The sequence below is a fragment of the Oncorhynchus mykiss genome, chromosome 1 (assembly GCF_057628025.1).
Source record: "Oncorhynchus mykiss isolate SJ-2025 chromosome 1, ASM5762802v1, whole genome shotgun sequence".
Lineage (NCBI taxonomy): Eukaryota > Metazoa > Chordata > Actinopteri > Salmoniformes > Salmonidae > Oncorhynchus > Oncorhynchus mykiss.
This window is the reverse complement of record NC_143022.1, coordinates 24,206,485-24,220,784: the sequence shown is the minus strand read 5'-3', so window position 1 is coordinate 24,220,784 and position 14,300 is coordinate 24,206,485. Positions and strand designations below refer to the sequence as shown.

The 14,300-nt window shown below is 39.8% G+C and overlaps 1 protein-coding gene and 1 pseudogene across 8 annotated transcripts in view; one reads left to right on the top strand and one right to left on the bottom strand.

Annotated features, from left to right (window-relative positions):
* The window catches only part of LOC110510264 (kelch-like protein 25), a 37,139-nt gene that overhangs the window by 7,783 nt on the left and 15,056 nt on the right, over nt 1–14,300 (top strand). The window lies entirely within an intron of this gene.
* The window catches only part of LOC149985440 (uncharacterized), a 28,152-nt pseudogene continuing 25,801 nt past the window's right edge, over nt 11,950–14,300 (bottom strand).

Here is a 14,300-nt window from a genome sequence, read left to right as displayed (position 1 = left end):
GACTGGGGACGGAGATTTGTCTTCCAACAAGACAATGATCCAAAACATAAAGCAAAATCTACAATGGAATGGTTCAAAAATAAACATATCCAGGTGTTAGAATGGCCAAGTCAAAGTCCAGACCTGAATCCAATTGAGAATCTGTGGAAAGAACTGGAAACTGCGGTTCACAAATGCTCTCCATCCAACCTCACTGAGCTCGAGCTGTTTTGCAAGGAGGAATGGGAAAAAATTTCAGTCTCTCGATGTGCAAAACTGATAGAGACATACCCCAAGCGACTTACAGCTGTAATCGCAGCAAAAGGTGGCGCTACAAAGTATTAACTTAAGGGGGCTGAATAATTTTGCACGCCCAATTTTTCCGTTTTTGATTTGTTAAAAAAGTTTGAAATATCCAATAAATGTCGTTCCACTTCATGATTGTGTCCCACTTGTTGTTGATTCTTCACAAAAAAATACAGTTTTATATCTTTATGTTTTGAAGCCTGAAATGTGGCAAAAGTTCGCAAAGTTCAAGGGGGCCGAATACTTTCGCAAGGCACTGTATATAACATAGGCACATGATTTAATGATTCCACGTAACAGTTTGTGCTCTAAGTGCAACACAGTAGTCCTAAACTAGCCAACAATATCTGCTGTGTGAATTGAGCAGTCATTTGAAAGAGTAATAATTTCAGCGAGACCACTCGGGCGAAATCCGTTAAAAGCCAAGATGATGGAATTCATTGCTCTTGACAACCAACCTTTCTCTGTCATGGGTGATGTTGGCTTTTGCCGACTTGTTGAGCACTGGTACACACTACCAGGTGCGGTATTTTTCAGATGTTGCACTACCGGAGTTACACAGTAATGATGTCACTGCTATTAGCTTCACGACATACATACTATAGAACACTGTTTGTCTTTGCGTGTCACAAAAGATACAGTAGCACTGTCAAAGCTGTACAGAACAGTCTGCAAACACCGGCCACGAACGATGTGTTTACAATACCGCGTTGGTAATAAAGCATTTTGTTCGACCGCAACTTCTGGGGTAGTTAGCTTTAGCTTGGTACCTAGATAGCACCAATACAACAATACAAACTGACGAGTACAACCTGCAGTCATTCTCATTATTCTTAGCAATGATTTGGAAAAGTACAAACTCTGCAGTACCTGGATGAAGATGGTTTTTGGGTGTGGTAGCTAGTACTATAGTAGCAGTAAAGGCTAGAAGGTTTATCAGGGGGAAATCGCTGTGCCTCTGTCAGGATCAGCAGAGCAGTAAGCCACTCAGACATTTATTTGTGAGCTGCATTACAGAGGTTTTCCAGTCAATTGGCTATTAGCCTATTGGAGAACATGCTGGGGCTCAATCGGTTTTAATGGCGTGACCAGAGAGCAACCAAGAGCTACTCTAATGGGGGTGGGTGCTGTTCAGTTGTGAAAGCCAGTAGATCCCAAATGTACCTTAACCCCATTAAATATAAAGTACAGCCCTGTAGTTGTTTCCTAAACTGACATGATGTCCTGTTTTTATCAGGAATAAATGAGACCATCGCAGTTATTTACAGTTATGCATGTGCCTGAATTGTGCAATGTTATTTAACCCAATGCTATGGTTCTTATCTGAAAGGTAGGTGAGTGTGTTTGCTGGTGCTGAGCTACTATAGTGGGATTGGAGTATTGCTGAAAAGACCTTCAAACCCAATAACCCCTGTAGTCTTAATGGATGATGTTGCTACAGGGGACAGGGAGGCTCAAGTCAGTGTCCAGTCATCTACCAGGCTGGTGAGAACAGAAGCAACTAACTTAGTTCACATTACCCCTGTGCTGTGAGCTGAGGTTTAGTCTCCTGTGTGTAATCATTAACACTCACCTTACAGCCAACATCATAGGGCTCCATTTCAAAGGAGCAGATGGCCCAGCTTCATAATTAGCCCCTGGGGGCCAGGCTAGAGAGGCTGGATCCCCAGGGTGGCTGCCCTTCCTCTCTCACTGACTGATGAGAGAGGAGACTGTAGCTGGGTGACTCTCTGGTTGTTGTGAAATTGTTAGGTTAGATATTACTGCATGGTCGGAACTAGAAGCACGAGCGTTTCGCTACACTCGCATTAACATCTGCTAACCATGTGTATGTGACAAATAAAATTAGATTTTGATTTGAACTTACAGCTGCTGTTACATCCTCACCCTCTCCACACATCCATTTCTCCCTAAACACAATTTGTTGAATGACTGCAACCAACTTCCCCTGTAAAGGAGTCAGAGGTGAGTTGGTCACAGTACAGACACCCACATGCTTTGGTCTGTGAGCAGGCCAGTGAATCCTGTTTCAGTTATTTACTTTATTTTTTAAATATTTATTTTTACAACTACAGCAGGTTAAAGGGTAGAGTAGATGCCCGCATCTAGTCACACTCCACCTGCTATTCAATTATCTCTCTGGTTCTGCCCCTGAACTTTAAGACAGTCTCGCCTCCCCAGCAATATGGTTGAGCCATCGTGTTGGACCAAACCAGTGAACAGAAAAGCATGTCAGTACTCGGTAGGCACCTTTTATGCCAGAAGTGCGTATCCTAATCATTTTAGATTCGACTGGAGCCTCTTGTCAGACATTTTGGTACCCTCTTACACTTAATCAGATGTCAGCGCTTGAAGCGCTCACATTTTAATGAGGACTTTTATTTATTTTTGTCCCCCTGACTAGAAGCCAGCCTGTGAGGACTAGGGTTACACTGGATGGTTTTGGGTGGTCGAATAGTCATGATTATTAATCCAATCCAATATGAGGAATGATTCTATGAAATATAATTTAGGAAATTAGAATCATTGGTCCATAATATTAAGCCTTTGATACTGTTGGGGTTCGTTTCCTTGTCAATCATTGGTGAAACTAGCATTATGACTATCTTTTAATTAAATCATTAAAACCTTTAATGCAATTGCAGACAAGTTGACACTCAGAAACATGCGCTATGTTCCTGTTAAGTTCTGCAAAATGTAAAAGGTCCCAAGTTATTTTATTAAACCTGTAGTCCAGCCCTAGTGACGTCACTGCCTACGTCATTATCTTCTACTCCTGAGACCAAAACCATGCCTACTCAACACAAACTCTTGTTTATATAGCTATATAAAAGCTTAGCAGTAAATGTTCAAATTGATTTTATAGTGGAATGTTTGACTAATCTCTTACACTCCACTGCAGAGTTCTGTCTTCATTCACACATTTCTCAGAAAGTTTCTTAAGAGGCAGAGAGCCTAGAAAACACATGTGGAACAATACTAAACCTCTATAATGAATATATATTGTTAATCTCTAGTCTAGGACCCTATAAATGTAAGGAGGGAGGGGTCTTATAACCCCTCCCCTTCTATTAATACAACATAAGCATAATCTATTATTATAATATATCAAACATTTGGTACAGCCCGTATCGTGAACCCTAGGTGAACCCTTTTCAATACCAACATGGTAGAAACACTGTATGGAAAATGTATCTGGAGTACTGATGTGCTTAATTTGGCCTGCCTGTGTGTCTGAAGTAGAGGTCGACCGATTAATCGGAATGGCCGATTTAATTAGGGCCGATTTCAAGTTTTCATAACAATCGGAAATCGGTATTTTTGCCCTTTAAAAAAATAAAATAACTAGGCAAGTCAGTTAAGAACACATTCTTATTTTCAATGACTGCCTAGGAACGGTGGGTTAACTGCCTTGTTCAGGGGCAGAATGACAGATTTTAACCTTGTCAGCTCAGGGGTTCCAATCTTGCAACCTTACAGTTAACTCGTCCAACGCTCTAACCACCTGCCTCTCATTGCACTCCACGAGGAGCCTGCCTGTTACGAGAATGCAGTAGAAGCCAAGGTAAGTTGCTAGCTAGCATTAAACTAATCTTATAAAAAAAACAATCAATCAAAATCACTAGTTATAACTACACAACTTTCTAGCTTGTCCTGCTTTGCATATAATCGATGCAACGCTGGGGGATGATTAAACAAAAGCGCATTTGCGAAAAAAGCACAATCGTTGGACGACTGTACCTAACCATAAACAATGCCTTTTTAAATCAATACACAGAGGTATATATTTGTTAACCTGCATATTTAGCTAAAAGAAATCCAGGTGAAATTGTGTCATTTCTCTTGCGTTCATTGCACGCAGAGTCAGGGTATATGCAACAGTTTGGGCAACCTGGCTCATTGCGAACTAATTTGCCAGAATTTTACGTAATTATGACAGATTGAAGGTTGTGCAATGTAACAAGAATATTTAGACTTGGGGATGCCACCTGTTAGATAAAATACGGAACGGTTCCGTATTTCACTAAAATAATAAACGTTTTGTTTTCGAAATGATAGTTTCCGGATTCGACCATATTAATGACCAACGGCTCATATTTCTGTGTGTTATTATGTTATAATTAAGTCTATGATTTGAGCAGTCTGACTGAGCGATGGTGGGCAGCAGCAGACTTGTAAGCATTCATTCAAACAGCACTTTCGTGTGTTTTGCCAGCAGCTCTTCGCAAGCACAGGCTTGAAGTCATAAACAACGCTATCAGCCTAATGGCTGGTGTAACCGATGTGAAATGGCTAGCTAGTTAGCTGGGTGTGCGCTAACAGCGTTTCAAACGTCACTCGCTCTGAGACTTGGAGTAGTTATTCCCCTTCCTCTGCAAGGGCCGCGGCTTTTGTGGAGCGATGGGTAACGCTGCTTCGAGTGTGGCTGTTGTCGATGTGTTCCTGGTTCGAGCCCAGGTAGGGGCGAGGAGAGGGACGGAAGCTATACTGTTACACTGGCAATACTATAGTGCCTAATAAGAACATCCAATAGTCAAAGGTATATGAAATACAAATGGTATAGAGAAATAGTCCTATAAATACTATATGAACTACAACCTAAAACCTCTTACCTTGGAATATTGAAGTCTCATGTTAAAAGGAACCACAAAATTTCATATGTTCTCATGTTCTGAGCAAGGAACTTAAACGTTAGCTTTTTTACATGGCACATATTGCACTTTCTTCTCTAACACTTTGTTTTTGTATTATTTAAACCAAATTGAACATGTTTCATTTTATTTGAGGCTAAATAGATTTTTATTGACGTATTATATTAGATTAAAATAAGTGTTCATTCAGTATTGTTGTAATTGTCATTATTACAAATACATTTTTTTTTAAATCAGCCGATTTTAATCGGAATCTGCTTTTTTGGTCCTCCAATAATCTGTATCGGCGTTAAAATCACAATCGGTCGACCTCTACTGTGAAGAGTTCTGTAAATTGCTCTCCACACTGACGCATTCACCCTAGCTGGCCAAATGAAGCAAATCAGTACACAAGATACATAGTATCTCTGCCTTTTTTTGAAAGGTATTACTTTCAGCTTTGCTGTGTTATGGCTGATCGCAAGGATATCAGTCAATTGAAATTGGGAGACTGGCTTACGCACTGGGGAGCAAGGCCCAGCCAATCCAATTATTAATTTTCTTTGCCCACACAAGGGCTTTATTACAAACATTCTTCAGTTTCATCAGGTGGCTGGTCTCAGAAGATCCCGCAGATCAAGAAGCTGGATGTGGAGGTCCTGGGCTGGTGTGGTTACACATGGTCTGTGGTTGTGAGGCCGGTTGGACGTACTGCCTAATTTTCTAAAATGACATTGAAGGCTTCTGGTAGAGAAATTCTGGCAACAGCTCTGGTGGACTTTGCTGTGGTCAACATGCCAATTGCACGCTCTCTCAAATCTTGACATCTGTGGCATTGTTACAACTGCACATTTTTAAAGTGACCTCTTGTCCCCAGCACAAGGGGCACCTGTGTAATGATCATGCTGTTTTAATCAGCTTCTTGATATGCCACACCTGTCAGGGGGATGGATTATCTTGACAAATTTGTGCACAAAATTTGAGAAGAATAAGATTTTTGGGCATATGGAACATTTCTGGGATTGTTTATTTCAGTTCAAGAAACATGGGACCAAAACTTTACATGGCACTGGCGGAGCTTTACTAGTTAGATGCACTATGCAGAAATTGCTCTGCCATTTCCTGGTTGCTAAAATTCTAATAGTACACCTAATTTCAGTTTGATTAAAAAAGCAAGCATCGTGTAGAGCAGGGCTCTCCAGCCCGGTTCCTGGAGAGCTGCGTTCCTGTAGGTATTCACTCCAACCCGACTCTAGCACACCTGATTCTAATAATTAGCTGGTTGATAAGCTGAACCTGGTTAGTTACTGTGGTTGGACCAAAAACCAACAGGAAGGTAGTTCTCCAGGAACCGGGTTGGATGACAATTTGTTCTTAACCATGACAGAATAATTCATTTAGACATTTTTATGCCCAACATAGGTACAAGGCCATCAGACTGTTAAACAGCCACCACTAACATTGAGTGGCTGCTGCCAACATACTGACTCAACTCCAGCCACTTTAATAATGGAGAAATTGATGTAAAAAATGTATCATTAGCTACTTTAAACAATGCCACTTAATATGTTTACATACCCTACATTACTCATATGTATATAATGTACTCGATACCATCTAATGCATCTTGTCTATGCCGTTCTGTACCATCACTCATTCATGTATTTTTATGTACATATTCTTCATCCCTTACAGGTGTGTGTGTGTGTGTGTGTGTGTGTGTGTTTGTATAAGGTAGTTGTTGTGAAATTGTTAGGTTAGATTACTCGTTGGTTATTACTGCATTGTTGGAACTAGAAGCACAAGCATTTTGCTACACTCGAATTATCATCTGCTAACCATGTGTATGTGACATTTGATTTGCACCATGTAAACCACTGAAATATATTTTCCGGCTGTTTTTACTTTCAGTTTTTTAAGCCAGATTAAGACTCAAACTAGACTTAACGGGAAGCATAGAAATGGCAATAGATATTGTGCTTATGTTGCTTTCAATGCGAATTAAAGATCTATAACACTTCTATGTGAATTTGGTCGGGATGCCCAAAAATTTGCATATTGCTGCTTTTAAACCAAAATTGCAGCTCCATGTGTGTCCCAGTCCCACCACGTGACATTGTGTTTGAAAGCATGGTACACTTATGTTACTGCTTCTCTTACCTCCAGTCCAGAGGGATTGTATTGGGTAGCTGCATTGTGACTGTGCCTAGATCAGTAATTCAGTTAATTTGCCAGAACAAGCAGTCGTGACACCATGCCAACCAGTACCCCCTGCTTCCAGAAAGACTAAACCAGCTAATTGTGTGGCTGTTGCAGAGGCACTACATCAGATTTTGTGGATATTAATCTGATCTCTCTGTGGCACATGTTACTGTCGCAGGAAACATGGTGTTTTGGCCCAATGTACTGGTGCTCCAACTGTAATGCCATGCAGCTGGTAGCTAGACACAGGGAACATAGAGAGTACTAGACTCTCCCTCACGAATCTACATACATTAAACACAGCTTCCTCTCCCCATAATAGGGGGTGGTGAGGCTTTGCTTGTTCCGCCTGCCCTAATTACACTGCTCAAAAAAATAAAGAACACTTAAACAACACAATGTAACTCCAAGTCAATCACACTTCTGTGAAATCAAACTGTCCACTTAGGAAGCAACATTGATTGACAATAAATGTCACATGCTGTTGTGCAAATGGAATAGACAACAGGTGGAAATTATAGGCAATTAGCAAGACATCCCCAATAAAGGAGTGGTTCTGCAGGTGGGGACCACAGACCACTTCTCAGTTCCTATGCTTCCTGGCTGATGTTTTGGGCACTTTTAAATGCTGGCGGTGCTTTCACTCTAGTGGTAGCATGAGACGGAGTCTACAACCCACACAAGTGGCTCAGGTAGTGCAGCTCATCCAGGATGGTACATCAATGCGAGCTGTGGCTAGAAGGTTTGCTGTGTCTGTCAGCGTAGTGTCCAGAGCATGGAGGCGCTACCAGGAGACAGGCCAGTACAGCAGGAGACGTGGAGGAGGCCGTAGGAGGGCAACAACCCAGCAGCAGGACCGCTACCTCCGCCTTTGTGCAAGGAGAAGCAGGAGGAGCACTGCCAGAGCCCTGCAAAATGACCTCCAGCAGGCCACATGTGCATGTGTCTGCTCAAACGGTCAGAAACCGACTCCATGAGGGTGGTATGAGGGCCCGACGTCCACAGGTGGGGGTTGTGCTTACTGTGCTCTTCACAGATGAAAGCAGGTTCACACTGAGCACATGTGACACAGTCTGGAGACGCCGTGGAGAACGTTCTGCTGTCTGCAACATCCTCCAGCATGACCGGTTTGGCAGTGGGTCAGTCATGGTGTGGAGTGGCATTTCTTTGGGGGGCCGCACAGCCCTCCATGTGCTCGCCAGAGGTAGCCTGGCTGCCATTAGGTACCGAGATAAGATCCTCAGACCCCTTGTGAGACCATATGCTGGTGCGGTTGGCCCTGGGTTCCTCCTAATGCAAGACAATGCTAGACCTCATGTGTCTGGAGTGTGTCAGCAGTTCCTGCAAGAGGAAGGCATTGATGCTATGGACTGGCCCGCCCGTTCCCCAAACCTGAATCCAATTGAGCTCATCTGGGACATCATGTCTCGCTCCATCCACCAACGCCACGTTGCACCACAGACTGTCCAGGAGTTGGCGGATGCTTTAGTCCAGGTCTGGGAGGAGATCCCTCAGGAGACCATCCTCCACCTCATCAGGAGCATGCCCAGGTGTTGTAGGGAGGTCATACAGGCACGTGGAGGCCACACACACTACTGAGCCTCATTTTGACTTGTTTTAAGGACATTACATCAAAGTTGGATCAGCCTGTAGTGTGGTTTTCCACTTTAATTTTGAGTGTGACTCCAAATCGAGACCTCCATGGGTTGATAAATTTGATTTCCATTGATAATTTTTGTATGATTTTGTCAGCACATTCAACTATGTAAAGAAAAAAGTATTTGATAAGAATATTTCATTCATTCAGATCTAGGATGTGTTATTTTAGTGTTCCCTTTTATTTTTTTGAGCAGTGTATATTGGCAGTAGTCTGAACAGGCTGGCATTGCACTGAACTTCCCTTTCCCTTTCCACAAAAATCCACTGGCTCGTTGCTATCCCTACCCGCCCTGAAATTTCAAACCTTATTGCATTATGCAGCAGAGCTATGTTCATTCTGCTCCAGTCTTGACCGGTGTCCAGATAAGGATATCATGAGCCGTTACACAGCACACTGTAATAGGAGGCTGAGATCCTTCATCATACAATTACCATGAACCGGTGATATGCCAAATCCGCTATTGTTTCTTCTTTAAAGAAAATTGCCTTTCTTCCACACCGTGTGGGGTGTGAAAGCAGGATGTGCAGAGATGTTAAAAATGCAAAGCATTGAGACTTGTTAAGCAAACCTTATTGGTATCAACTTCCAGGGCATGTTCCATATTGTCTGAGAGCCTTACACAATAGTAGGCTGATACAGAACAAGTTAAAAGGCCTGTCCTCCGCCTTTTACTAATTTTGAATTAAAAGGAATGCAGTCCAGCGTCTGACAGTCTACAAACTTTGAAGGTTAAATCTGCAGGATTATTCATAAATATTATCCTCAAGTGCTTTAACCTATTTCATCAGCAGAAAAAGCTAAACTCATAGTCTCTTGTTCGACGCTGTTTAAGTAGGGATGGGCAGTTATTCGCATACCCAAACGGACGTTAGTATTTGATTTACTTGCGAGACTAATTTGAGTACATAAATGCCTAATTTTAATTAAAAGGCTTTGTCTAAAATTGTATTAAGTTCTGTGACATTGCTACATTACATACAAGGAAAGACTGCATTTCTAAATAGCTTTATTGTCACTTTATGATTTTTCAACGCCGATACCGAATTATTGGAGGACCAAAAAAAGCCGGTTCCGATTAATCGGCTGTTTTTTATAAATATAACTTTATTTTTTCCCCTTTTCATGACAATTACAACAATACTGAATGAACACTTATTTTAATACATTAATCAAATCAACTCAACTAAAATAAAAATTAAATCATGTTCAATTTGGTTTAAATAAGGCAAAAACAATGTGCCATGTAAAAAAGCTAACATTTAATTTCCTTGCTCAGAACATGAGAACATATGAAAGCTGATGGTTCCTTTTTAACATGAGTCTTCAATATTCCCAGTTAAGTTTTAGGTTGTAGTTATTATAGGACTATTTCTCTATACCATTTTGTATTTCATATACCTTTGACTACTGGATATTCTTATAGGCACTATAGTATTGCCAGCCTAATCTCGGGAGTTGATAGGCTTGAAGTCATAATCAGAGCTGGCTTCAAGCATTGCGAATAGATGCTGGGAAACGCAGGAAAGTGCTGTTTGAATGAATGCTTACGAGCCTGCTGCTACCTACCACCGCTCAGACTGCTATATCAAATCATAGACTTAATTATAATATAATAAACACACATACGAGCCTTAGGTCAAATCCGGAAACTCATTTAGAAAACAAAACATTATTTTTTTCAGTGAAATACGGAAACGTTCTGTATTTTATCGACCGGGTGGCATCCAGAAGTCAAAATATTGCTGTTACATTGCACAACCTTCAATGTTATGTCATAATTATGTAAAATTCTGGTAAATTGGTTATGGTCTTTTGTTAGGAAGAAATGGTCTTCAGACAGTTCAACGAGCCAGGCAGCCCAAACTGCTGCATATACCCTGACTCTGCTTACACTGAACACAAGAGAAGTGACACAATTTCCCTAGTTAATATTGCCTGCTAACATGAGTCTTTTACAAATATGCAGGTTTAAAAATATATACTTGTGTATTGATTTTAAGAAAGGCATTTATGGTTAGGTACATTGGTGCAATGATTGCACTTTTTTTATTACTTTTTACATTTTATTATAATTACAGAATTAAGTTGGCTAAATGAGTATGCTAGGGTGATTCTCACAATCTTAGTTTCAAAGATTTCAAACATGAAATCTTTAAAGACATGCATCAACAAATTTCCTTTTTAGGCATTAATATCAAGGTCTGAAGTGTTTGAGCATTCATTTTTAAAACATTTACTGACAATTTAACACCTTTTTGAACATATTTTCCAAAACAAGTCCTTAATCTCATTACATGAACGGTCTGAAAACGTCAAGACCATTAGGAAAGCTAATACATTTTCACATAAAAAATAAAAAAAAGATTTGTTACTTGAAACTCTGAAATAATATATATTTCTAAATTAAGATGTTTATTTGATTTTGACTGACTTCTCTCATTACCGCAACAACTTCCGCAATCTTCAACCTAATATTTTTGATATTTCATTGACACCTGACATATTTTCAAAATGTGGCAAGCCTGAAAGAACGTGACGTATAGATTCTGCATATGCATTTAAAAGCAAACTTTTCCATTCATTAAATTAACATTAAATGGACACAGGTTCTGAAATTAGGTTGATTTTTGGTAATGATACTAAGACTGAGGTATAGTTAAAAACATGACATTTTAATGTAGAAAATGAGATCATATTGGCACAACCATGGATTTAAGTTCAATCAATTTCATTTTGCAGTGCTTCAAAAGTACATAACAAACAGGCTAAAAACAAAACACATACAAAAAACATTAGAACACATATCACTACACACACTGGCCTGTACAGTGTCCCTTGGGATGACGTTTCTATGACCCCAAGCTCTGGTGCAGCTTCTTTATCTTTAAGCCAAAGTTTTCATGCGGTTTGCAAGCACATGTTTCTGTCTGACTCTTTGCTGGCCAATCCAAAGTGGCTTAAGTTTAAAGATTTTTATTTTTTATTGCACCATCATTTAACCAGGTAGGCCAGTTGAGAACAAGTTGTCATTTACAACTGCAACCTGGCCAAGATAAAGCAAAGCAATGCGACAAAAAGTACACAAACAAACGTACAGTCAATAACACAATAGAAAAATCTATGTACAGTGTGTGCAAATGTAGAAGATTAGGGAGGTAAGGCAATAAATGGGCCATAGAGGTGAAATAATTACAATTTAGCATTAACACTGGAGTGATAGATGTGCAGATGATGATGTGAAAGTAGAGCCTTGGAAAGGTTGTGCCTTGGATTCTCAGACTTCTATGAAGATTTGCCAATGTGTCTGTCAGGGCTCTCTTACGGAATGTCTGGCTCTTTTCCGAATTTCTCCGGATTCCCATTTATTACAGTGGAGACTTCATCTTGATGAAGGAAGCGGCTAATGAGTTTGCGCATTAGTCTTCTCTGGCTGTTATTGAATAATGTTCTCTGATGACCTCTCTTTGTAGTTTTCTTCTGGACCTATCTGCCTTCCATGTTGTCAATTACCTGCTTCCTCTTGGCCATCATCTCAAGTCTTTTCTTTAGGTTGACAATCTCTTTGGTCCTCTCCAGCAGCTTTTCTGTGTAGAGCAACTTTGACCTCAATTTGGATTGTTTTCTTTCTTCGGTTCTTCTTTCTGGGTGACTTTCTTGGTGCTTGTCTCTTCTTTTAGGAGTTGAGTTGATGGCAGGGACATTTACCTGCTGAGGTGAGAATGGCAGTTCTCTTGAGGAGGCTGTCTTTGAATAACTTCATTTTACCTCTTGAACATGTTGAAGTGTATTGTCTTCCTCGCTTGATGGTATTATGTCCAATACAGCTTTTAGATGTTTATTTTTTCTGTAATACCTCTTGAGTTTTCCCGCCACTTGTGCTTCGTTTATGTTGCTGCTTTGTCAGATCTGGAGTTTTCTTGATTTTACAATTTTGCTTTTGTTTTTGATATCTAGAAATGGAAAGGAAGCATGAAATGAGCATGTCTCAAAACATGGGGGAAATCGTACTGTTATGGACGATTTTATAGTAAAGACTGAATGGCTTACTGACGTGTGTGTACATCCTATAGTAGTGACTGAATGGCTTACAGACTGTGTGGACATCCTATAGTATCTAAATGGCTTACTAATTCTGTGTGTGGTGGATGTGTGCGCGTGCAAGTGTAGACTTCTAAACACTGTAGGGTATTGACTTCTTATAGACACTGAGGGCATAGGCTTCCTATAGACCTATATGCTAATTACTTTTGCTGTAACTTCTCCAACCCCTAACCTCTTGTCTTCTTTCTGTACTCTTCCAGCAGTTCTGGGTTGGTGTAAGCCTTCTCTGAATTTTGTCAGCCTATGGTAAAGCTTTATTTTTGTCACTTGCTGATTGTCTGCAATTAAACAGGACATAAAGAAAAATATCAACAGTTAGTAAATAATATTTAAATTAATAGTTCATTATATATATATATATTAAATAGTCTGTATGATTCAATTCTCATTACTGAAACAGAAGTTCTCTCTACCACAACTAGCCTTAAATTGCAGTGGTAAGTGAGAATGGTGTTGCGGAGGATGAGGAACCGTAGCATGTTTTGCTAACAATGGAGAAGACATGATGACTAAGCATATTTTTATCACTCAATGTACATAATTAGACATTAATGAATTATATTTTCATAGATTTAAAAACGTAACGTTTTCCTAAATTTTGGAAACTACCTGTATCGGTAATGATAATCAATACTGTCGTGTACGCAGTCTGACGAGATTGTTTAACTTTTAACTGGAGAAATATAAAGATCTGCTTACCATCTTGAAGGTACTGGCAGATTTGTTGCTTCATTCAAAATCAAACTTTATTTAAAATTCTCTGTGTAAACAGTCCAAATGTTGCGCAGGATGAGAACATCAGTCATGGACACCATTTTTCCACCATTTTTTCATTATTATACATGAATATTCGGTTAATAATTTATCATTTGAAAACATCTATTATAGCATCCATTTATTTTTTTCAGGATATTTTAATTTTACTCTGTTTTAAATTACAACATAACAACATACATTCAGACAGAATGTATGTCAGAAACCTTATGGCTTTATTCTTGTGTGCGAACAGATTTGAATGATATGAAAATTTCTGGATAGCCAGTACACCGGTGTGCTCTGAAATTGTTTGATTGCTGATATTTATAGGAAAATATTTTTATTTAATACATTACAAGCATCGTTACATGTACTGTAGTGAAAATACACCCGCTAAATCACTTAATATCTTACCGTTTATTTTATAAAACAGCATTTTCTTTTACCCTCCAAGATTGTGCAATCCTCTCCCCAAGCTTCCTCTGCCTTTGCAGTTTCCTACATTTACCAGAAATCCTCGTAACATTCAGCTCTCTCTCCCCTGGTTGCCACAGTCAGAATTGGCTATATCGTAAACATTCATAAAACAATTTGATTTTTGGGCTTAATTTAAGGTTAGCAATGTCGTTAACCCGGGTGTGTTCATTATACAGTGGTCCCTGCAG